The sequence below is a fragment of the Euprymna scolopes genome, chromosome 33 (genome assembly GCF_053919585.1).
Source record: "Euprymna scolopes isolate OS-2025 chromosome 33, ASM5391958v1, whole genome shotgun sequence".
In the NCBI taxonomy this organism is placed as follows: Eukaryota; Metazoa; Mollusca; class Cephalopoda; order Sepiida; family Sepiolidae; genus Euprymna; species Euprymna scolopes.
This window is the reverse complement of record NC_136514.1, coordinates 76,649,841-76,666,836: the sequence shown is the minus strand read 5'-3', so window position 1 is coordinate 76,666,836 and position 16,996 is coordinate 76,649,841. Positions and strand designations below refer to the sequence as shown.

The 16,996-nt window shown below is 40.8% G+C and overlaps 39 non-coding genes across 39 annotated transcripts; all 39 read right to left on the bottom strand.

Annotated features, from left to right (window-relative positions):
* Positions 1–38: 38 nt before the first annotated feature.
* On the bottom strand, positions 39–154 carry Trnal-caa (transfer RNA leucine (anticodon CAA)). Its single transcript has 2 exons — positions 117–154; positions 39–84 (listed from the first exon to the last, which is right to left on the bottom strand). It is a non-coding gene; the product is annotated as a tRNA-Leu (tRNA).
* A 96-nt stretch (positions 155–250) lies between these two features.
* Trnal-caa (transfer RNA leucine (anticodon CAA)) lies at positions 251–366 on the bottom strand. Its single transcript has 2 exons — positions 329–366; positions 251–296 (listed from the first exon to the last, which is right to left on the bottom strand). It is a non-coding gene; the product is annotated as a tRNA-Leu (tRNA).
* Positions 367–462: 96 nt separating this feature from the next.
* Positions 463–578, bottom strand: Trnaf-gaa (transfer RNA phenylalanine (anticodon GAA)). Its single transcript has 2 exons — positions 541–578; positions 463–508 (listed from the first exon to the last, which is right to left on the bottom strand). It is a non-coding gene; the product is annotated as a tRNA-Phe (tRNA).
* Positions 579–673: 95 nt separating this feature from the next.
* Trnaf-aaa (transfer RNA phenylalanine (anticodon AAA)) lies at positions 674–789 on the bottom strand. Its single transcript has 2 exons — positions 752–789; positions 674–719 (listed from the first exon to the last, which is right to left on the bottom strand). It is a non-coding gene; the product is annotated as a tRNA-Phe (tRNA).
* Positions 790–1,097: 308 nt separating this feature from the next.
* On the bottom strand, positions 1,098–1,213 carry Trnaf-aaa (transfer RNA phenylalanine (anticodon AAA)). The gene is made up of 2 exons: positions 1,176–1,213; positions 1,098–1,143 (listed from the first exon to the last, which is right to left on the bottom strand). It is a non-coding gene; the product is annotated as a tRNA-Phe (tRNA).
* Positions 1,214–1,511: 298 nt separating this feature from the next.
* On the bottom strand, positions 1,512–1,627 carry Trnal-caa (transfer RNA leucine (anticodon CAA)). The gene is made up of 2 exons: positions 1,590–1,627; positions 1,512–1,557 (listed from the first exon to the last, which is right to left on the bottom strand). It is a non-coding gene; the product is annotated as a tRNA-Leu (tRNA).
* Positions 1,628–1,723: 96 nt separating this feature from the next.
* Positions 1,724–1,839, bottom strand: Trnal-caa (transfer RNA leucine (anticodon CAA)). The gene is made up of 2 exons: positions 1,802–1,839; positions 1,724–1,769 (listed from the first exon to the last, which is right to left on the bottom strand). It is a non-coding gene; the product is annotated as a tRNA-Leu (tRNA).
* A 96-nt stretch (positions 1,840–1,935) lies between these two features.
* Positions 1,936–2,051, bottom strand: Trnal-caa (transfer RNA leucine (anticodon CAA)). The gene is made up of 2 exons: positions 2,014–2,051; positions 1,936–1,981 (listed from the first exon to the last, which is right to left on the bottom strand). It is a non-coding gene; the product is annotated as a tRNA-Leu (tRNA).
* A 95-nt stretch (positions 2,052–2,146) lies between these two features.
* Trnal-caa (transfer RNA leucine (anticodon CAA)) lies at positions 2,147–2,262 on the bottom strand. Its single transcript has 2 exons — positions 2,225–2,262; positions 2,147–2,192 (listed from the first exon to the last, which is right to left on the bottom strand). It is a non-coding gene; the product is annotated as a tRNA-Leu (tRNA).
* A 96-nt stretch (positions 2,263–2,358) lies between these two features.
* Trnal-caa (transfer RNA leucine (anticodon CAA)) lies at positions 2,359–2,474 on the bottom strand. Its single transcript has 2 exons — positions 2,437–2,474; positions 2,359–2,404 (listed from the first exon to the last, which is right to left on the bottom strand). It is a non-coding gene; the product is annotated as a tRNA-Leu (tRNA).
* Positions 2,475–2,570: 96 nt separating this feature from the next.
* On the bottom strand, positions 2,571–2,686 carry Trnaf-gaa (transfer RNA phenylalanine (anticodon GAA)). The gene is made up of 2 exons: positions 2,649–2,686; positions 2,571–2,616 (listed from the first exon to the last, which is right to left on the bottom strand). It is a non-coding gene; the product is annotated as a tRNA-Phe (tRNA).
* Positions 2,687–2,781: 95 nt separating this feature from the next.
* On the bottom strand, positions 2,782–2,897 carry Trnaf-aaa (transfer RNA phenylalanine (anticodon AAA)). Its single transcript has 2 exons — positions 2,860–2,897; positions 2,782–2,827 (listed from the first exon to the last, which is right to left on the bottom strand). It is a non-coding gene; the product is annotated as a tRNA-Phe (tRNA).
* Positions 2,898–2,993: 96 nt separating this feature from the next.
* On the bottom strand, positions 2,994–3,109 carry Trnal-caa (transfer RNA leucine (anticodon CAA)). Its single transcript has 2 exons — positions 3,072–3,109; positions 2,994–3,039 (listed from the first exon to the last, which is right to left on the bottom strand). It is a non-coding gene; the product is annotated as a tRNA-Leu (tRNA).
* Positions 3,110–3,205: 96 nt separating this feature from the next.
* On the bottom strand, positions 3,206–3,321 carry Trnal-caa (transfer RNA leucine (anticodon CAA)). Its single transcript has 2 exons — positions 3,284–3,321; positions 3,206–3,251 (listed from the first exon to the last, which is right to left on the bottom strand). It is a non-coding gene; the product is annotated as a tRNA-Leu (tRNA).
* A 96-nt stretch (positions 3,322–3,417) lies between these two features.
* Positions 3,418–3,533, bottom strand: Trnal-caa (transfer RNA leucine (anticodon CAA)). Its single transcript has 2 exons — positions 3,496–3,533; positions 3,418–3,463 (listed from the first exon to the last, which is right to left on the bottom strand). It is a non-coding gene; the product is annotated as a tRNA-Leu (tRNA).
* A 95-nt stretch (positions 3,534–3,628) lies between these two features.
* Positions 3,629–3,744, bottom strand: Trnay-gua (transfer RNA tyrosine (anticodon GUA)). Its single transcript has 2 exons — positions 3,707–3,744; positions 3,629–3,674 (listed from the first exon to the last, which is right to left on the bottom strand). It is a non-coding gene; the product is annotated as a tRNA-Tyr (tRNA).
* Positions 3,745–3,840: 96 nt separating this feature from the next.
* Trnal-caa (transfer RNA leucine (anticodon CAA)) lies at positions 3,841–3,956 on the bottom strand. The gene is made up of 2 exons: positions 3,919–3,956; positions 3,841–3,886 (listed from the first exon to the last, which is right to left on the bottom strand). It is a non-coding gene; the product is annotated as a tRNA-Leu (tRNA).
* Positions 3,957–4,052: 96 nt separating this feature from the next.
* Positions 4,053–4,168, bottom strand: Trnal-caa (transfer RNA leucine (anticodon CAA)). The gene is made up of 2 exons: positions 4,131–4,168; positions 4,053–4,098 (listed from the first exon to the last, which is right to left on the bottom strand). It is a non-coding gene; the product is annotated as a tRNA-Leu (tRNA).
* Positions 4,169–4,263: 95 nt separating this feature from the next.
* On the bottom strand, positions 4,264–4,379 carry Trnal-caa (transfer RNA leucine (anticodon CAA)). Its single transcript has 2 exons — positions 4,342–4,379; positions 4,264–4,309 (listed from the first exon to the last, which is right to left on the bottom strand). It is a non-coding gene; the product is annotated as a tRNA-Leu (tRNA).
* Positions 4,380–4,475: 96 nt separating this feature from the next.
* Trnal-caa (transfer RNA leucine (anticodon CAA)) lies at positions 4,476–4,591 on the bottom strand. Its single transcript has 2 exons — positions 4,554–4,591; positions 4,476–4,521 (listed from the first exon to the last, which is right to left on the bottom strand). It is a non-coding gene; the product is annotated as a tRNA-Leu (tRNA).
* A 96-nt stretch (positions 4,592–4,687) lies between these two features.
* Positions 4,688–4,803, bottom strand: Trnaf-aaa (transfer RNA phenylalanine (anticodon AAA)). The gene is made up of 2 exons: positions 4,766–4,803; positions 4,688–4,733 (listed from the first exon to the last, which is right to left on the bottom strand). It is a non-coding gene; the product is annotated as a tRNA-Phe (tRNA).
* A 730-nt stretch (positions 4,804–5,533) lies between these two features.
* Positions 5,534–5,649, bottom strand: Trnal-caa (transfer RNA leucine (anticodon CAA)). Its single transcript has 2 exons — positions 5,612–5,649; positions 5,534–5,579 (listed from the first exon to the last, which is right to left on the bottom strand). It is a non-coding gene; the product is annotated as a tRNA-Leu (tRNA).
* Positions 5,650–6,802: 1,153 nt separating this feature from the next.
* Positions 6,803–6,918, bottom strand: Trnal-caa (transfer RNA leucine (anticodon CAA)). The gene is made up of 2 exons: positions 6,881–6,918; positions 6,803–6,848 (listed from the first exon to the last, which is right to left on the bottom strand). It is a non-coding gene; the product is annotated as a tRNA-Leu (tRNA).
* A 308-nt stretch (positions 6,919–7,226) lies between these two features.
* On the bottom strand, positions 7,227–7,342 carry Trnaf-aaa (transfer RNA phenylalanine (anticodon AAA)). Its single transcript has 2 exons — positions 7,305–7,342; positions 7,227–7,272 (listed from the first exon to the last, which is right to left on the bottom strand). It is a non-coding gene; the product is annotated as a tRNA-Phe (tRNA).
* Positions 7,343–9,979: 2,637 nt separating this feature from the next.
* On the bottom strand, positions 9,980–10,095 carry Trnal-caa (transfer RNA leucine (anticodon CAA)). Its single transcript has 2 exons — positions 10,058–10,095; positions 9,980–10,025 (listed from the first exon to the last, which is right to left on the bottom strand). It is a non-coding gene; the product is annotated as a tRNA-Leu (tRNA).
* Positions 10,096–10,191: 96 nt separating this feature from the next.
* On the bottom strand, positions 10,192–10,307 carry Trnaf-aaa (transfer RNA phenylalanine (anticodon AAA)). The gene is made up of 2 exons: positions 10,270–10,307; positions 10,192–10,237 (listed from the first exon to the last, which is right to left on the bottom strand). It is a non-coding gene; the product is annotated as a tRNA-Phe (tRNA).
* A 1,355-nt stretch (positions 10,308–11,662) lies between these two features.
* Positions 11,663–11,778, bottom strand: Trnal-caa (transfer RNA leucine (anticodon CAA)). Its single transcript has 2 exons — positions 11,741–11,778; positions 11,663–11,695 (listed from the first exon to the last, which is right to left on the bottom strand). It is a non-coding gene; the product is annotated as a tRNA-Leu (tRNA).
* Positions 11,779–12,711: 933 nt separating this feature from the next.
* On the bottom strand, positions 12,712–12,827 carry Trnal-caa (transfer RNA leucine (anticodon CAA)). Its single transcript has 2 exons — positions 12,790–12,827; positions 12,712–12,757 (listed from the first exon to the last, which is right to left on the bottom strand). It is a non-coding gene; the product is annotated as a tRNA-Leu (tRNA).
* A 96-nt stretch (positions 12,828–12,923) lies between these two features.
* Positions 12,924–13,039, bottom strand: Trnaf-aaa (transfer RNA phenylalanine (anticodon AAA)). The gene is made up of 2 exons: positions 13,002–13,039; positions 12,924–12,969 (listed from the first exon to the last, which is right to left on the bottom strand). It is a non-coding gene; the product is annotated as a tRNA-Phe (tRNA).
* A 732-nt stretch (positions 13,040–13,771) lies between these two features.
* Positions 13,772–13,887, bottom strand: Trnaf-aaa (transfer RNA phenylalanine (anticodon AAA)). Its single transcript has 2 exons — positions 13,850–13,887; positions 13,772–13,817 (listed from the first exon to the last, which is right to left on the bottom strand). It is a non-coding gene; the product is annotated as a tRNA-Phe (tRNA).
* A 305-nt stretch (positions 13,888–14,192) lies between these two features.
* Trnal-caa (transfer RNA leucine (anticodon CAA)) lies at positions 14,193–14,308 on the bottom strand. The gene is made up of 2 exons: positions 14,271–14,308; positions 14,193–14,238 (listed from the first exon to the last, which is right to left on the bottom strand). It is a non-coding gene; the product is annotated as a tRNA-Leu (tRNA).
* A 519-nt stretch (positions 14,309–14,827) lies between these two features.
* On the bottom strand, positions 14,828–14,942 carry Trnal-caa (transfer RNA leucine (anticodon CAA)). Its single transcript has 2 exons — positions 14,905–14,942; positions 14,828–14,873 (listed from the first exon to the last, which is right to left on the bottom strand). It is a non-coding gene; the product is annotated as a tRNA-Leu (tRNA).
* Positions 14,943–15,039: 97 nt separating this feature from the next.
* On the bottom strand, positions 15,040–15,155 carry Trnal-caa (transfer RNA leucine (anticodon CAA)). Its single transcript has 2 exons — positions 15,118–15,155; positions 15,040–15,085 (listed from the first exon to the last, which is right to left on the bottom strand). It is a non-coding gene; the product is annotated as a tRNA-Leu (tRNA).
* Positions 15,156–15,251: 96 nt separating this feature from the next.
* On the bottom strand, positions 15,252–15,367 carry Trnal-caa (transfer RNA leucine (anticodon CAA)). Its single transcript has 2 exons — positions 15,330–15,367; positions 15,252–15,297 (listed from the first exon to the last, which is right to left on the bottom strand). It is a non-coding gene; the product is annotated as a tRNA-Leu (tRNA).
* Positions 15,368–15,463: 96 nt separating this feature from the next.
* Trnal-caa (transfer RNA leucine (anticodon CAA)) lies at positions 15,464–15,579 on the bottom strand. Its single transcript has 2 exons — positions 15,542–15,579; positions 15,464–15,509 (listed from the first exon to the last, which is right to left on the bottom strand). It is a non-coding gene; the product is annotated as a tRNA-Leu (tRNA).
* A 96-nt stretch (positions 15,580–15,675) lies between these two features.
* Positions 15,676–15,791, bottom strand: Trnal-caa (transfer RNA leucine (anticodon CAA)). Its single transcript has 2 exons — positions 15,754–15,791; positions 15,676–15,721 (listed from the first exon to the last, which is right to left on the bottom strand). It is a non-coding gene; the product is annotated as a tRNA-Leu (tRNA).
* A 303-nt stretch (positions 15,792–16,094) lies between these two features.
* Trnaf-aaa (transfer RNA phenylalanine (anticodon AAA)) lies at positions 16,095–16,210 on the bottom strand. The gene is made up of 2 exons: positions 16,173–16,210; positions 16,095–16,140 (listed from the first exon to the last, which is right to left on the bottom strand). It is a non-coding gene; the product is annotated as a tRNA-Phe (tRNA).
* Positions 16,211–16,306: 96 nt separating this feature from the next.
* On the bottom strand, positions 16,307–16,422 carry Trnal-uaa (transfer RNA leucine (anticodon UAA)). The gene is made up of 2 exons: positions 16,385–16,422; positions 16,307–16,352 (listed from the first exon to the last, which is right to left on the bottom strand). It is a non-coding gene; the product is annotated as a tRNA-Leu (tRNA).
* A 97-nt stretch (positions 16,423–16,519) lies between these two features.
* On the bottom strand, positions 16,520–16,635 carry Trnal-caa (transfer RNA leucine (anticodon CAA)). Its single transcript has 2 exons — positions 16,598–16,635; positions 16,520–16,565 (listed from the first exon to the last, which is right to left on the bottom strand). It is a non-coding gene; the product is annotated as a tRNA-Leu (tRNA).
* Between the last annotated feature and the right edge of the window lie 361 nt (positions 16,636–16,996).

The following is a 16,996-nucleotide window of genomic DNA, read 5'->3' as shown; positions in this document are numbered from 1 at the left end:
AAACAAAAATAAAATTATATCAAAATTAGTTATAATGTTGTCAGGAGTGGGATTCGAACCCACGCCCACATCTGTGGACCAGAACTCTCATAGTTCTAGGTAAGGAATCACAGTCCCTTGAGTCTGGCGCCTTAGACCGCTCGGCCATCCTGACATGTGAACGTGTTTTCTCCAGTCTTAAAAATAGATAACATGGTGATGTGAGAAATTTAAACAAAAAATAAAATTATATCAAAATTTGTAAAACTGTTGTCAGGAGTGGGATTCGAACCCACGCCCACATCCGTGGACCAGAACACTCATAGTTCTAGGTAAGGAATCACAGTCCCTTGAGTCTGGCGCCTTAGACCGCTCGGCCATCCTGACATGTGAACGTGTTTTCTCCAGTCTTAAAAATAGATAACATGGTGATGTGAGAAATTTAAACAAAAAATAAAATTATATTAAAATTTGTAAAAATGTTGTCAGGAGTGGGATTCGAACCCACGCCCACATCCGTGGACCAGAACACTCATAGTTCTAGGTAAGGAATCACAGTCCCTTCAGTCTGGCGCCTTAGACCGCTCGGCCATCCTGACATGTGAACGTGCTTTCTCCAGTCTTAAAAATACATAACATGGTGATGTGAGAAATTTAAACAAAAATAAAATTATATCAAAATTTGTAAAAATGTTGTCAGGAGTGGGATTCGAACCCACGCCCACATCCGCGGACCAGAACTCTATTAGTGCTAGGTAAGGAATCACAGTCCCTTTAGTCTGGCGCCTTAGACCGCTCGGCCATCCTGACATGTGAACGTGTTTTCTCCAGTCTTAAAAATAGATAACATGGTGATGTGAGAAATTTAAACAAAAAATAAAATTATATCAACATTTGTAAAAATGTTGTCAGGAGTGGGATTCGAACCCACGCCCACATCCGTGGACCAGTACACTCGTAGTTCTAGGTAAGGAATCACAGTCCCTTGAGTCTGGCGCCTTAGACCGCTCGGCCATACTGACATGTGAACGTGTTTTCTCCAGTCTTAAAAATAGATAACATGGTGATGTGAGAAATTTAAACAAAAAATAAAATTATATCAAAATTTTTAAAAATGTTGTCAGGAGTGGGATTCGAACCCACGCCCACATCCGTGGACCAGAACACTCATAGTTCTAGGTAAGGAATCACAGTCCCTTTAGTCTGGCGCCTTAGACCGCTCGGCCATCCTGACATGTGAACGTGCTTTCTCTAGTCTTAAAAATACATAACATGGTGATGTGAGAAATTTTAACAAAAAATAAAATTATATCAAAATGTTGTCAGGAGTAAGATTCGAACCCACGCCCACATCCGTGGACCAGAACTCTCATAGTTCTAGGTAAGGAATCACAGTCCCTTGAGTCTGGCGCCTTAGACCACTCGGTCATCCTGACATGTGAACGTGCTTTATCCAGTCTTAAAAATAGATAACATGGTGATGTGAGAAATTTTAACAAAAAATAAAATTATATCAAAATTTGTAAAAATGTTGTCAGGAGTAAGATTCGAACCCACGCCCACATCCGTGGACCAGAACTCTCATAGTTCTAGGTAAGGAATCACAGTCCCTTGAGTCTGGCGCCTTAGACCACTCGGCCATCCTGACATGTGAACGTGCTTTATCCAGTCTTAAAAATAGATAACATGGTGATGTGAGAAATTTAAACAAAAAATAAAATTATATCAAAATTTGTTAAAATGTTGTCAGGAGTGGGATTCGAACCCACGCCCACATCCGTGGACCAGAACACTCATACTTCTAGGTAAGGAATCACAGTCCCTTGAGTCTGGCGCCTTAGACCGCTCGGCCATCCTGACATGTGAACGTGTTTTCTCCAGTCTTAAAAATTGATAACATGGTGATGTGAGAAATTTAAACAAAAAATAAAATTATATCAAAATTTATAAAAATGTTGTCAGGAGTGGGATTCGAACCCACGCCCACATCCGTGAACCAGAACACTCATAGTTCTAGGTAAAGAATCACAGTCCCTTGAGTCTGGCACCTTAGACCGCTCGGCCATCCTGACATGTGAACGTGCTTTCTCCAGTCTTAAAAATAGATAACATGGTGATGTGAGAAATTCAAACAAAAATAAAATTATATCAAAATTTGTTATAATGTTGTCAGGAGTGGGATTCGAACCCACGCCCATATCTGTGGACCAGAACTCTCATAGTTCTAGGTAAGGAATCACAGTCCCTTGAGTCTGGCGCCTTAGACCGCTCGGCCATCCTGACATGTGAACGTGTTTTCTCCAGTCTTAAAAATAGATAACATGGTGATGTGAGAAATTTAAACAAAAAATAAAATTATATCAAAATTTGTAAAACTGTTGTCAGGAGTGGGATTCGAACCCACGCCCACATCCGTGGACCAGAACACTCATAGTTCTAGGTAAGGAATCACAGTCCCTTGAGTCTGGCGCCTTAGACCGCTCGGCCATCCTGACATGTGAACGTGTTTTCTCCAGTCTTAAAAATAGATAACATGGTGATGTGAGAAATTTAAACAAAAAATAAAATTATATTAAAATTTGTAAAAATGTTGTCAGGAGTGGGATTCGAACCCACGCCCACATCCGTGGACCAGAACACTCATAGTTCTAGGTAAGGAATCACAGTCCCTTCAGTCTGGCGCCTTAGACCGCTCGGCCATCCTGACATGTGAACGTGCTTTCTCCAGTCTTAAAAATACATAACATGGTGATGTGAGAAATTTAAACAAAAATAAAATTATACCAAAATTTGTAAAAATGTTGTCAGGAGTGGGATTCGAACCCACGCCCACATCCGCGGACCAGAACTCTATTAGTTCTAGGTAAGGAATCACAGTCCGTTTAGTCTGGCGCCTTAGACCGCTCGGCCATCCTGACATGTGAACGTGTTTTCTCCAGTCTTAAAAATAGATAACATGGTGATGTGAGAAATTTAAACAAAAAATAAAATTATATCAAAATTATTAAAAATGTTGTCAGGAGTGGGATTCGAACCCACGCCCACATCCGTGGACCAGAACACTCATAGTTCTAGGTAAGGAATCACAGTCCTTTGAGTCTGGCGCCTTAGACCGCTCGGCAATCCTGACATGTGAACGTGCTTTCTCCAGTCTTAAAAATAGATAACATGGTGATGTGAGAAATTTAAACAAAAAATAAAATTATATCAAAATTTGTAAAAATGTTGTCAGGAGTAGGATTCGAACCCACGCCCACATCCGTGGACCAAAACACTCATAGTTCTAGGTAAGGAATCACAGTCCCTTGAGTCTGGCGCCTTAGACCGCTCGGCCATCCTGACATGTGAACGTACTTTCTCCAGTCTTAAAAATAGATAACATGGTGATGTGAGAAATTTAAACAAAAAATAACATTATATCAAAATTTGTAAAAATGTTGTCAGGAGTGGGATTCGAACCCACGCCCACATCCGTGGACCAGAACTCTCATAGTTCTAGGTAAGGAATCACAGTCCCTTGAGTCTGGCGCCTTAGACCGCTCGGCCATCCTGACCTGTGACCGTGTTTCCCCCAGTCTTAAAAATATATAACATGGTGATGTGAGAAATTTAAACAAAAATAAAATTATATCAAAATTTGTAAAAATGTTGTCAGGAGTGGGATTCGAACCCACGCCCACATCCGTGGACCAGAACACTCATAGTTCTAGGTAAGGAATCACAGTCCCTACAGTCTGGCGCCTTAGACCGCTCGGCCATCCTGACCTGTGCCCGTGTTTCCCGCAGTCTTAAAAATAGATAACATGGTGATGTGAGAAATTTAAACAAAAAATAAAATTATATCAAAATTTGTAATAATGTTGTCAGGAGTGGGATTCGAACCCACGCCCATATCCGTGGACCAGAACACTCATAGTTCTAGGTAAGGAATCACAGTCCCTTGAGTCTGGCGCCTTAAACCGCTCGGCCACCCTGACATGTGAACGTATTTTCTCCAGTCTTAAAAATAGATAACATGGTGATGTGAGAAATTCAACCAAAAAATAAAATTATATCAAAATTTGTAATAATGTTGTCAGGAGTGGGATTCGAACCCACGCCCACATCCGTGGACCAGAACACTCATAGTTCTAGGTAAGGAATCACAGTCCCTTGAGTCTGGCGCCTTAGACCGCTCGGCCATCCTGACATGTGAACGTGCTTTCTCCAGTCTTAAAAATAGATAATATGGTGATGTGAGAAATTTAAACAAAAATAAAATTATATCAAATTTTTTAAAAATTTAGTCAGGAGTGGGATTCGAACCCACGCCCACATCCGTGGACCAGAACACTCATAGTTCTAGGTAAGGAATCACAGTCCCTTGAGTCTGGCGCCTTAGACCGCTCGGCCATCCTGACATGTGAACGTGCTTTCTCCAGTCTTAAAAATAGATAACATGGTGATGTGAGAAATTTAAACAAAAAAAAAAATTATATCAAAATGTGTAAAAATGTTGTCAGGAGTGGGATTCGAACCCACGCCCACATCCGTGGACCAGAACACTCATAGTTCTAGGTAAGGAATCACAGTCCCTTGAGTCTGGCGCCTTAGACCGCTCGGCCATCCTGACATGTGAACGTGCTTTCTCCAGTCTTAAAAATAGATAACATGGTGATGTGAGAAATTTAAACAAAAAATAAAATTATATCAAAATTTGTAAAAATGTTGTCAGGAGTGGGATTCGAACCCACGCCCACATTCGTGGACCAGAACACTCATAGTTCTAGGCAAGGAATCACAGTCCCTTTAGTCTGGCGCCTTGGACCGCTCGGCCATCCTGACATGTGAACGTGCTTTCTCCAGTCTGAAAAATAGATAACATGGTGATGTGAGAAATTGAAACAAAAAATAAAATTTTATCAAAATTTGTAATAATGTTGTCAGGAGTGGGATTCGAACCCACGCCCACATCCGTGGACAAGAACACTCATAGTTCTAGGTAAGGAATCACAGTCCCCTGAGTCTGGCGCCTTAGACCGCTCGTCCATCCTGACATGTTAACGTGTTTTCTCCAGTCTTAAAAATAGATAACATGGTGATGTGAGAAATTTAAACAAAAAATAAAATTATATCAAAATTTGTAAAAATGTTGTCAGGAGTGGGATTCGAACCCACGCCCACATCCGTGGACAAGAACACTCATAGTTCTAGGTAAGGAATCACAGTCCCTTGAGTCTGGCGCCTTAGACCGCTCGTCTCCTGACATGTGAACGTGTTTTCTCCAGTCTTAAAAATAGATAACATGGTGATGTGAGAAATTTAAACAAAAAATAAAATTATATCAAAATTTGTAATAATGTTGTCAGGAGTGGGATTCGAACCCACGCCCACATCCGTGGACAAGAACACTCATAGTTCAAGGTAAGGAATCACAGTCCCTTGAGTCTGGCGCCTTAGACCGTTCGTCCATCCTGACATGTTTACGTTTTTTCTCCAGTCTTAAAAATAGATAACATGGTGATGTGAGAAATTTAAACAAAAAATAAAATTATATCAAAATTTGTAAAAATGTTGTCAGGAGTGGGATTCGAACCCACGCCCACATCCGTGGACCAGAACACTCATAGTTCTAGGTAAGGAATCACAGTCCCTTGAGTCTGGCGCCTTAGACCGCTCGGCCATCCTTACATGTGAACGTGTTTTCTCCAGTCTTAAAAATAGATAAAATGGTGATGTGAGAAATTCAAACAAAAAATAAAATTATATCAAATTTTTTAAAAATGTTGTCAGGTGTGGGTTCGAACCCACCCCACATCCGTGGACCAGAACACTCATAGTTCTAGGTAAGGAATCACAGTCCCTTGAGTCTGGCGCCTTGGACCGGTCGGCCATCCTGACATGCGAACGTGCTTTCTCCAGTCTGAAAAATAGATAACATGGTGATGTGAGAAATTTAAACAAACAATAAAATTTTATCAAAATTTGTAAAAATGTTGTCAGGAGTGGGATTCGAACCCACGCCCACATCCGTGGACCAGAACACTCATAGTTCTAGGTAAGGAATCACAGCCCCTGGAGTCTGGCGCCTTAGACCGCTCGTCCATCCGGACATGTTAACCAGTCGTCTCCAGTCTTAAAAATAGATAACATGGTGATGTGAGAAATTTAAACAAAAAATAAAATTATATCAAAATTTGTAAAAATATTGTCAGGAGTGGGATTCGAACCCACGCCCACATCCGTGGACCAGAACACTCATAGTTCTATGTAAGGAATCACAGTCCCTTTAGTCTGGGGCCTTAGACCGCTAGTCCATCCTGACATGTGAACGTGCCTTCTCCAGTCTTAAAAATAGATAACCTAGTGATGTGAGAAATTTAAACAAAAAATAAAATTATATCAAAATTTGTAAAAATGTCGTCAGGAGTGGGATTCGAACCCACGCCCACATCCGTGGTCCAGAACACTTTTAGTTCTAAGTAAGGAATTACAGTGTCTTGAGTCGGGAGCCTTAGACCGCTCGGCAATCCTGAATTGTGAACGTGTTTTCTCCAGTCTGAAAAATAGATAACATGGTGATGTGAGAAATTTAAACAAAAAATAAAATTATATCAAAATTTGTAAAAATGTTGTCAGGATGGGATTCGAACCCATACCCACATCCGTGGACCAGAACACTCACAGTTCTAGGTAAGGAATCACAGTCCCTTGAGACAAGAACCTTAGACCGCTCGGCCATCCTGACATGGGAACGTGTTTTCTCCAGTCTTAAAAATAGATAACATGGTGATGTGAGAAATTTAAACAAAAAATAAAATTATATCAAAATTTGTAAAAATGTTGCCAGGAGTGGGATTCGAACCCACGCCCACATCCGTGGACCAGAACACTCATAGTTCTAGGTAAGGAATCACAGTCCCTTGAGTCTGGCGCCTTAGACCGCTCGGCCATCCTGACATGTGAACGTGCCTTCTCCAGTCTTAAAAATAGATAACATGGTGATGTGAGAAATTTAAACAAAAAATAAAATTATATCAAAATTTGTAAAAATGTTATCAGGAGTGGGATTCGAACCCACGCCCACATCCGGTGACCAGAACACTCATAGTTCTAGGTAAGGAATCACAGTCCCTTGAGTCTGGCACCTTAGACCGCTCGTCCATCCTGACATGTTAACCAGTCGTCTCCAGTCTTAAAAATAGATAACATGGTGATGTGAGAAATTTAAACAAAAAATAAAATTATATCAAAATTTGTACAAATGTTGTCAGGAGTGGGATTCGAACCCACGCCCACATCCGTGGACCAGAACACTCATAGTTCTAGGTAACGAATCACAGTTTCTTTAGTCGAGCGCCTTAGACCGCTCGGCCATCCTGACATGTGTACGTGCTTTCAACAGTCTTAAAAATAGATAACATGGTGATGTGAGAATTTAAACAAAAAATAAAATTATATCAAAATTTGTAAAAATATTGTCAGGAGTGGGATTCGAACCCACGCCCACATCCGTGGACTAGAACACTCATAGTTCTAGGTAAGGAATCACAGTCCCTTTAGAGCTGGCGCCTTGGACCGCTCGGCAAGCCTGACATGTGAACGTGCTTTCTCCAGTCTTAAAAATAGATAACATGGTGATGTGAGAAATTTAAACAAAAAATACAATTATATCAAAATTTGTAAAAATATTGTCAGGAGTGGGATTCGAACCCACGCCCACATCCGTGGTCCAGAACACTCATAGTTCTAAGTAAGGAATCACAGTGTCTTGTGTCGGGAGCCTTAGACCGCTCGGCAATCCTGACATGTGAACGTGTTTACTCCCGTCTGAAAAATAGATAACATGGTGATGTGAGAATTTAAACAAAAAAAAAAATTATATCAAAATTTGTAAAAATGTTGTCAAGAGTGGGATTCGAACCCACGCCCACATCCGTGGACCAGAACACTCACAGTCCTAGGTAAGGAATCACAGTCCCTTGAGACTAGAACCTTAGACCGCTGGGCCATCCTGACATGGGAACGTGTTTTCTCCAGTCTTACAAATAGATAACATGGTGATGTGAGAAATTTAAACAAAAAATAAAATTATATCAAAATTTGTAAAAATGTTGTCAGGAGTGGGATTCGAACCCACGCCCACATCCGTGGACCAGAACACTCATAGTTCTAGGTAAAGAATCACAATCCCTTTAGTCTGGAACCTTAGACGGCTCGGTTACCCTGACATATGAACGTGCTTTCTCCAGTCTTAAAAATAGATAAAATGGTGATGTGAGAAATTTAAACAAAAATAAAATTATATCAAAATTTGTAAAAATGTTGTCAGGAGTGGGATTCGAACCTACGCCCACATCCGTGGTCCAGAACACTTTTAGTTCTAAGTAAGGAATCACAGTCTTGAGTCTGGAGCCTTAGACCGCTCGGCAATCCTGACATGTGAACGTGTTTTCTCCAGTCTAAAAATTGATAACATGGTGATGTGAGAAATTTAAACAGAAAAAAAAATTATATCAAAATTTGTACAAATGTTGTCAGGAGTAAGATCCGGACCCACGCCCACATCCGTGGACCAGAACACTCATAGTTCTAGGTAAGGAATCACAGTCCCTTGAGTCTGGCGCCTTAGACCGCTCGGTCATCCTGACATGTGAACATGCTTTCTCCAGTCTGAAAAATAGATAACATGGTGATGTGAGAAATTGAAACAAACAATAAAATTTTATCAAAATTTGTAATAATGTTGTCAGGAGTGGGATTCGAACCGACGCCCACATCCGTGGACAAGAACACTCATAGTTCTAGTTAAGGAATCACAGTCCCCTGAGTCTGGCGCCTTAAACCGCTCGTCCATCCTGACATGTTAACGTGTTTTCTCCAGTCTTAAAAATAGATAACATGGTGATGTGAGAAATTTAAACAAAAAATAAAATTATATCAAAATTTGTAAAAATGTTGTCAGGAGTGGGATTCGAACCCACGCCCACATCCGTGGACCAGAACACTCATAGTTCTAGGTAAGGAATCACAGTCCCTTGAGTCCGGCGCTTTAGACCGCTCGTCCATCCTGACATGTTAACCAGTCAACTCCAGTCTTAAAAATAGATAACATGGTGATGTGAGAAATTTAAACAAAAAATAAAATTATATCAAAATTTGTAAAAATGTTGTCAGGAGGGGGATTCGAACCCACGCCCACATCCGTGGACCAGAACACTCATAGTTCTAGGTAAGGAATCACAGTCCCTTGAGTCTGGCGCCTTAGACGGCTCGGCCATCCTGACATGTGAACGTGTTTTCTCCAGTCTTAAAAATAGATAACATGGTGATGTGAGAAATTTAAACAAAAAATAAAATTATATCAAAATTTGTACATGTGTTGTCAGGAGTGGGATTCGAACCCACGCCCACATCCGTGGACCAGAACACTCATAGTTCTAGGTAAAGAAATCACAGTCCCTTTAGTCGATCGCCTTAGACCGCTCGGCCATCCTGACATGTGTACGTGCTTTCTCCAGTCTTAAAAATAGATAACATGGTGATGTGAGAAATTTTAACAAAAAATAAAATTATATTAAAATTTGTGACAATGTTGTCAGGAGTGGGATTCGAACCCACGCCCACATCCGTGGACCAGAACACTCATAGTTCTAGGTAAGGAATCACAGTCCCTTTAGAGCTGGCGCCTTAGACCGCTCGGCAAGCCTGACATGTGAACGTGCTTTCTCCAGTCTTAAAAATAGATAACATGGTGATGTGAGAAATTTAAACAAAAAATAAAATTATATCAAAATTTGTAAAAATATTGTCAGGAGTGGGATTCGAACCCACGCCCACATCCGTGGTCCAGAACACTCATAGTTCTAAGTAAGGAATCACAGTGTCTTGTGTCGGGAGCCTTAGACCGCTCGGCAATCCAGACATGTTAACCAGTCGTCTCCAGTCTTAAAAATAGATAACATGGTGATGTGAGAAATTTAAACAAAAAATAAAATTATATCAAAATTTGTAAAAATATTGTCAGGAGTGGGATTCGAACCCACGCCCACATCCGTGGACCAGAACACGTATAGTTCTAGGTAAGGAATCACAGTCCCTTGAGTCTGGCGCCTTAGACCGCTCGGCCATCCTGACATTTGAACGTGCCTTCTCCAGTCTTAAAAATAGATAACATGGTGATGTGAGAAATTTAAACAAAAAATAAAATTATATCAAAATTTGTACAAATGTTGTCAGGAGTGGGATTCGAACCCACGCCCACATCCGTGGACCAGAACACTCATAGTTCTAGGTAAGGAATCACAGTCCCTTTAGTCGAGCGCCTTAGACCGCTCGGCCATCCTGACATGTGTACGTGCTTTCTCCAGTCTTAAAAATAGATAACATGGTGATGTGAGAAATTTAAACAAAAAATAAAATTATATTAAAATTTGTAACAATGTTGTCAGGAGTGGGATTCGAACCCACGCCCACATCCGTGGACCAGAACACTCATAGTTCTAGGTAAGGAATCACAGTCCCTTTAGAGCTGGCGCCTTAGACCGCTCGGCAACCCTGACATGTGAACGTGCTTTCTCCAGTCTTAAAAATAGATAACATGGTGATGTGAGAAATTTAAACAAAAAATAAAATTATATCAAAATTTGTAAAAATATTGTCAGGAGTGGGATTCGAACCCACGCCCACATCCGTGGTCCAGAACACTCATAGTTCTAAGTAAGGAATCACAGTGTCTTGTGTCGGGAGCCTTAGACCGCTCGGCAATCCTGACATGTGAACGTGTTTTCTCCCGTCTGAAAAATAGATAACATGGTGATGTGAGAATTTAAACAAAAAAAAAAATTATATCAAAATGTGTAAAAATGTTGTCAAGAGTGGGATTCGAACCCACGCCCACATCCGTGGACCAGAACACTCACAGTTCTAGGTAAGGAATCACAGTCCCTTGAGACTAGAACCTAAGACCGCTGGGCCATCCTGACATGGGAACGTGTTTTCTCCAGTCTTACAAATAGATAACATGGTGATGTGAGAAATTTAAACAAAAAATAAAATTATATCAAAATTTGTAAAAATGTTGTCAGGAGTGGGATTCGAACCCACTCCCACATCCGTGGACCAGAACACTCATAGTTCTAGGTAAAGAATCACAATCCCTTTAGTCTGGCGCCTTAGACGGCTCGGCCACCCTGACGTATGAACGTGCTTTCTCCAGTCTTAAAAATAGATAACATGGTGATGTGAGAAATTTAAACAAAAATAAAATTATATCAAAATGTTGTCAGGAGTGGGATTCGAACCTACGCCCACATCCGTGGTCCAGAACACTTTTAGTTCTAAGTAAGGAATCACAGTCTTGAGTCTGGAGCCTTAGACCGCTCGGCAATCCTGACATGTGAACGTGTTTTCTCCAGTCTTAAAAATAGATAACATGGTGATGTGAGAAATTTAAACAAAAATAAAATTATATCAAAATTTGTAAAAATGTTTTCAGGAGTGGGATCCGGACCCACGCCCACATCCGTGGACCAGAACACTCATAGTTCTAGGTAAGGAATCACAGTCCCTTTAGAGCTGGCGCCTTAGACCGCTCGGCAATCCTGACATGTGAACATGCTTTCTCCAGTCTGAAAAATAGATAACATGGTGATGTGAGAAATTGAAACAAACAATAAAATTATATCAAAATTTGTAAAAATGTTGTCAGGAGTGGGATTCGAACCCACGCCCACATCCGTGGACCAGAACACTCATAGTTCTAGGTAAGGAATCACAGTCCCTTGAGTATGGCGCCTTAGACCGCTCGGCCATCCTGACATGTGAACGTGCTTTCTCCAGTCTTAAAAATAGATTACATGGTGATGTGAGAAATTTAAACAAAAAATAAAATTATATCAAAATGTTATCAGGAGTGGGATTCGAACCCACGCCCACATCCGTGGACCAGAACACTCATAGTTCTAGGTAAGGAATCACAGCCCCTGGAGTCTGGCGCCTTTGACCGCTCGTCCATCCGGACATGTTAACCAGTCGTCTCCAGTCTTAAAAATAGATAACATGGTGATGTGAGAAATTTAAACAAAAAATAAAATTATATCAAAATTTGTAAAAATATTGTCAGGAGTCGGATTCGAACCCACGCCCACATCCGTGGACCAGAACACTCATAGTTCTATGTAAGGAATCACAGTCCCTTTAGTCTGGGGCCTTAGACCGCTCGTCCATCCTGACATGGGTACGTGCTTTCTCCAGTCTTAAAAATAGATAACATGGTGATGTGAGAAATTTAAACAAAAAATAAAATTATATCAAAATTTGTAAAAATGTCGTCAGGAGTGGGATTCGAACCCACGCCCACATCCGTGGTCCAGAACACTTTTAGTTCTAAGTAAGGAATTACAGTGTCTTGAGTCGGGAGCCTTAGACCGCTCGGCAATCCTGACATGTGAACGTGTTTTCTCCAGTCTGAAAAATAGATAACATGGTGATGTGAGAAATTTAAACAAAAAATAAAATTATATCAAAATTTGTAAAAATATTGTCAGGATGGGATTCGAACCCACGCCCACATCCGTGGACCAGAACACTCACAGTTCTAGGTAAGGAATCACAGTCCCTTGAGACAAGAACCTTAGACCGCTCGGCCATCCTGACATGGGAACGTGTTTTCTCCAGTCTTAAAAATAGATAACATGGTGATGTGAGAAATTTAAACAAAAAAGAAAATTATATCAAAATTTGTAAAAATGTTGTCAGGAGTGGGATTCGAACCCACGCCCACATCCGTGGACCAGAACACTCATAGTTCTAGGTAAGGAATCACAGTCCCTTGAGTCTGGCGCCTCAGACCGCTCAGCCATCCTGACATGTGAACGTGCCTTCTCCAGTCTGAAAAATAGATAACATGGTGATGTGAGAAATTTAAACAAAAAATAAAATTATATCAAAATTTGTACAAATGTTGTCAGGAGTGGGATTCGAACCCACGCCCACATCCGTGGACCAGAACACTCATAGTTCTAGGTAAGGAATCACAGTCCCTTTAGTCGAGCGCCTTAGACCGCTCGGCCATCCTGACATGTGTACGTGCTTTCTCCAGTCTTAAAAATAGATAACATGGTGATGTGAGAAATTTAAACAAAAAATAAAATTATATTAAAATTTGTAACAATGTTGTCAGGAGTGGGATCCGAACCCACGCCCACATCCGTGGACCAGAACACTCATAGTTCTAGGTAAGGAATCACAGTCCCTTTAGAGCTGGCGCCTTTGACCGCTCGGCAACCCTGACATGTGAACGTGCTTTCTCCAGTCTTAAAAATAGATAACATGGTGATGTGAGAAATTTAAACAAAAAATAAAATTATATCAAAATTTGTAAAAATATTGTCAGGAGTGGGATTCGAACCCACGCCCACATCCGTGGACCAGAACACTCATAGTTCTAAGTAAGGAATCACAGTGTCTTTAGTCGGGAGCCTTAGACCGCTCGGCAATCCTGACATGTGAACGTGTTTTCTCCAGTCTGAAAAATAGATAACATGGTGATGTGAGAATTTAAACAAAAAAAAAAATTATATCAAAATTTGTAAAAATGTTGTCAAGAGTGGGATTCGAACCCACGCCCACATCCGTGGACCAGAACACTCACAGTTCTAGGTAAGGAATCACAGTCCCTTGAGACTAAAACCTTAGACCGCTGGGCCATCCTGACATGGGAACGTGTTTTCTCCAGTCTTACAAATAGATAACATGGTGATGTGAGAAATTTAAACAAAAAATAAAATTATATCAAAATTTGTAAAAATGTTGTCAGGAGTGGGATTCGAACCCACGCCCACATCCGTGGACCAGAACACTCATAGTTCTAGGTAAAGAATTACAATCCCTTTAGTCTGGCGCCTTAGACGGCTCGGCCACCCTGACATATGAACGTGCTTTCTCCAGTCTTAAAAATAGATAACATGGTGATGTGAGAAATTTAAACAAAAATAAAATTATATCAAAATTTGTAAAAATGTTGTCAGGAGTGGGATTCGAACCTACGCCCATATCCGTGGTCCAGAACACTTTTAGTTCTAAGTAAGGAATCACAGTCTTGAGTCTGGAGCCTTAGACCGCTCGGCAATCCTGACATGTGAACGTGTTTTCTCCAGTCTTAAAAATAGATAACATGGTGATGTGAGAAATTTAAACAAAAATTAAAATTATATCAATATTTGTAATAATGTTGTCAGGAGTGGGATTCGAACCCACGCCCACATCCGTGGACCAGAACACTCATAGTTCTAGGTAAGGAATCACAGTCCCTTGAGTCTGGCGCCTTAGACCGCCCGGCCATCCTGACATGGGAACCTGCTTTCTCCAGTCTTAAAAATAGATAACATGGTGATGTGAGAAATTTAAACAAAAATAAAATTATATCAAAATTTGTAAAAATGTTGTCAGGAGTGGGATCCGAACCCACGCCCACATCCGTGGACCAGAACACTCACAGTTCTAGGTAAGGAATCACAGTGTCTTGAGTCTGGAGCCTTAGAGCGCTCGGCGATCCTGACATGTGAACGTGTTTTCTCCAGTCATTAAAAAAGATAACATGGTGATGTGAGAAATTTAAACAAAAAATAAAATTATATCAAAATTTGTAAAAATGTTGTCAGGAGTGGGATCCGAATCAACGCCCACATCCGTGGACCAGAACACTCATAGGTCTAGGTAAGGAATCACAGTCCCTTGAGTCTGGCGCCTTAGACCGCTCGGCCATCCTGACATGTGAACGTGCTGCCTCCAGTCTTAAAAATAGATAACATGGTGATGTGAGAAATTTAAACAAAAAATAAAATTATATCAAAATTTGTAATAATGTTGTCAGGAGTGGGATTCGAACCCACGCCCACATCCGTGGACCAGAACACTCATAGTTCTAGGTAAGGAATCACGTCGCTTGAGTCTGGCGCCTTAGACCGCTCGGCCATCCTGACATGTAAACGTGCTTTCTCCAGTCTTAAAAATAGATAACATGGTGATGTGAGAAATTTAATCAACAAATAAAATTATATCAAAATTTGTACAAAATTTTGTCAGGAGTGGGATTCGAACTCACGCCCACATCCGTGGACCAGAACACTCATAGTTCTAGGTAAGGAATCACAGTCCCTTGAGTCTGGCGCCTTAGACCGCTCGGCCATCCTGACATGTGAACGTGCTTACTCCAGTCTTAAAAATAGATAACATGGTGATGTGAGAAATTTAAACAAAAAATAAAATTATATCAAAATTTGTAAAAATGTTGTCAGGAGTGGGATTCGAACCCACGCCCACATCCGTGGACCAGAACACTCATTGTTCTAGGTAAGGAATCACAGTCCCTTGAGTCTGGCGCCTTAGACCGCTCGGCCATCCTGACATGTGAACATGCTTTCTCCAGTCTTAAAAATAGATATCATGGTGATGTGAGAAATTTAAACAAAAAATAAAATTATATCAAAATTTGTAAAAATGTTGTCAGGAGTGGGATTCGAACCCACGCCCACATCCGTGGACCAGAACACTCATAGTTCTAGGTAAGGAATCACAGTCCCTTGAGTCTGGCGCCTTAGACCGCTCGGCCATCCTGACATGTGAACGTGCTTTCTCCAGTCTTAAAAATAGATAACATGGTGATGTGAGAAATTTAAACAAAAAATAAAATTATATCAAAATTTGTAAAAATGTTGTCAGGAGTGGGATTCGAACCCACGCCCACATCCGTGGACCAGAACACTCATAGTTCTAGGTAAGGAATCACAGTCCCTTGAGTCTGGCGCCTTGGACCGCTCGGCCATCCTGACATGTTAACATGCTTTCTCCAGTCTGAAAAATAGATAACATGGTGATGTGAGAAATTGAAACAAAAAAATAAAATTATATCAAAATTTGTAATAATGTTGTCAGGAGTGGGATTCGCACCCACATCCGTGGACAAGAACACTCAAAGTTCTAGGTAAGGAATCACAGTCCCTTGAGTCTGGCGCCTTAGACCGCTCGGCCATCCTGACATGCGAACGTGTTTTCTCCAGTCTTAAAAATAGATAACATGGTGATGTGAGAAATTTAAACAAAAAATAAAATTATATCAAAACTTGTAAACATGTTGTCAGGAGTGGGATTCGAACCCACGCCCACATCCGTGGACCAGAACACTCATAGTTCTAGGTAAGGAATCACAGTCTCTTTAGTCTGGCGCCTTAGACCGCTCGGCCATCCTGACCTGTCAACGTGTTTTCCCCAGTCTTAAAACTAGATAACATGGTGATGTGAGAAATTTAAACAAAAAAAAAAATTATATCAAAATTTGTAAAAATGTTGTCAGGAGTGGGATTCGAACCCACGCCCACATCCGTGGACCAGAACACTCATAGTTCTAGGTAAGGAATCACAGTCCCTTAAGTCTGGCGCCTTAGACCGCTCGGCCATCCTGACATGTGAACGTGTTTTCCCCAGTCTTAAACATAGATAACATGGTGATGTGAGAAATTTAAACAAAAAATAAAATTATATCAAAATTTGTAAAAAATGTTGTCAGGAGTGGGATTCGAACCCACGCCCACATCCGTGGACCAGAACACTGACAGTTCTAGGTAAGGAATCACAGTCCCTTGAGTTTGGCGCCTTAGACCGCTCGGCCATCCTGACATGTGACCGTGCTTCCTCCAGTCTTAAAAATAGATAACATGGTGATGTGAGAAATTTAAACAAAAAATAAAATTATATCAAAATTTGTAAAAATGTTGTAAGGAGTGGGATTCGAACCCACGCCCACATCCGTGGACCAGAACACTCATAGTTCTAGGTAATGAATCACAGTCCCTTGAGTCTGGCGCCTTAGACCATCCGGCCATCCTGACATGTGAACGTATTTTCTCCAGTCTTAAAAATAGATAACATCGTGATGTGAGAAATTTAAACAAAAAATAAAATTATATCAAAATTTGTAAAAATGTTGTAAAGAGTGGGATTCGAACCCACGCCCACATCCGTGGACAAGAACACTCAT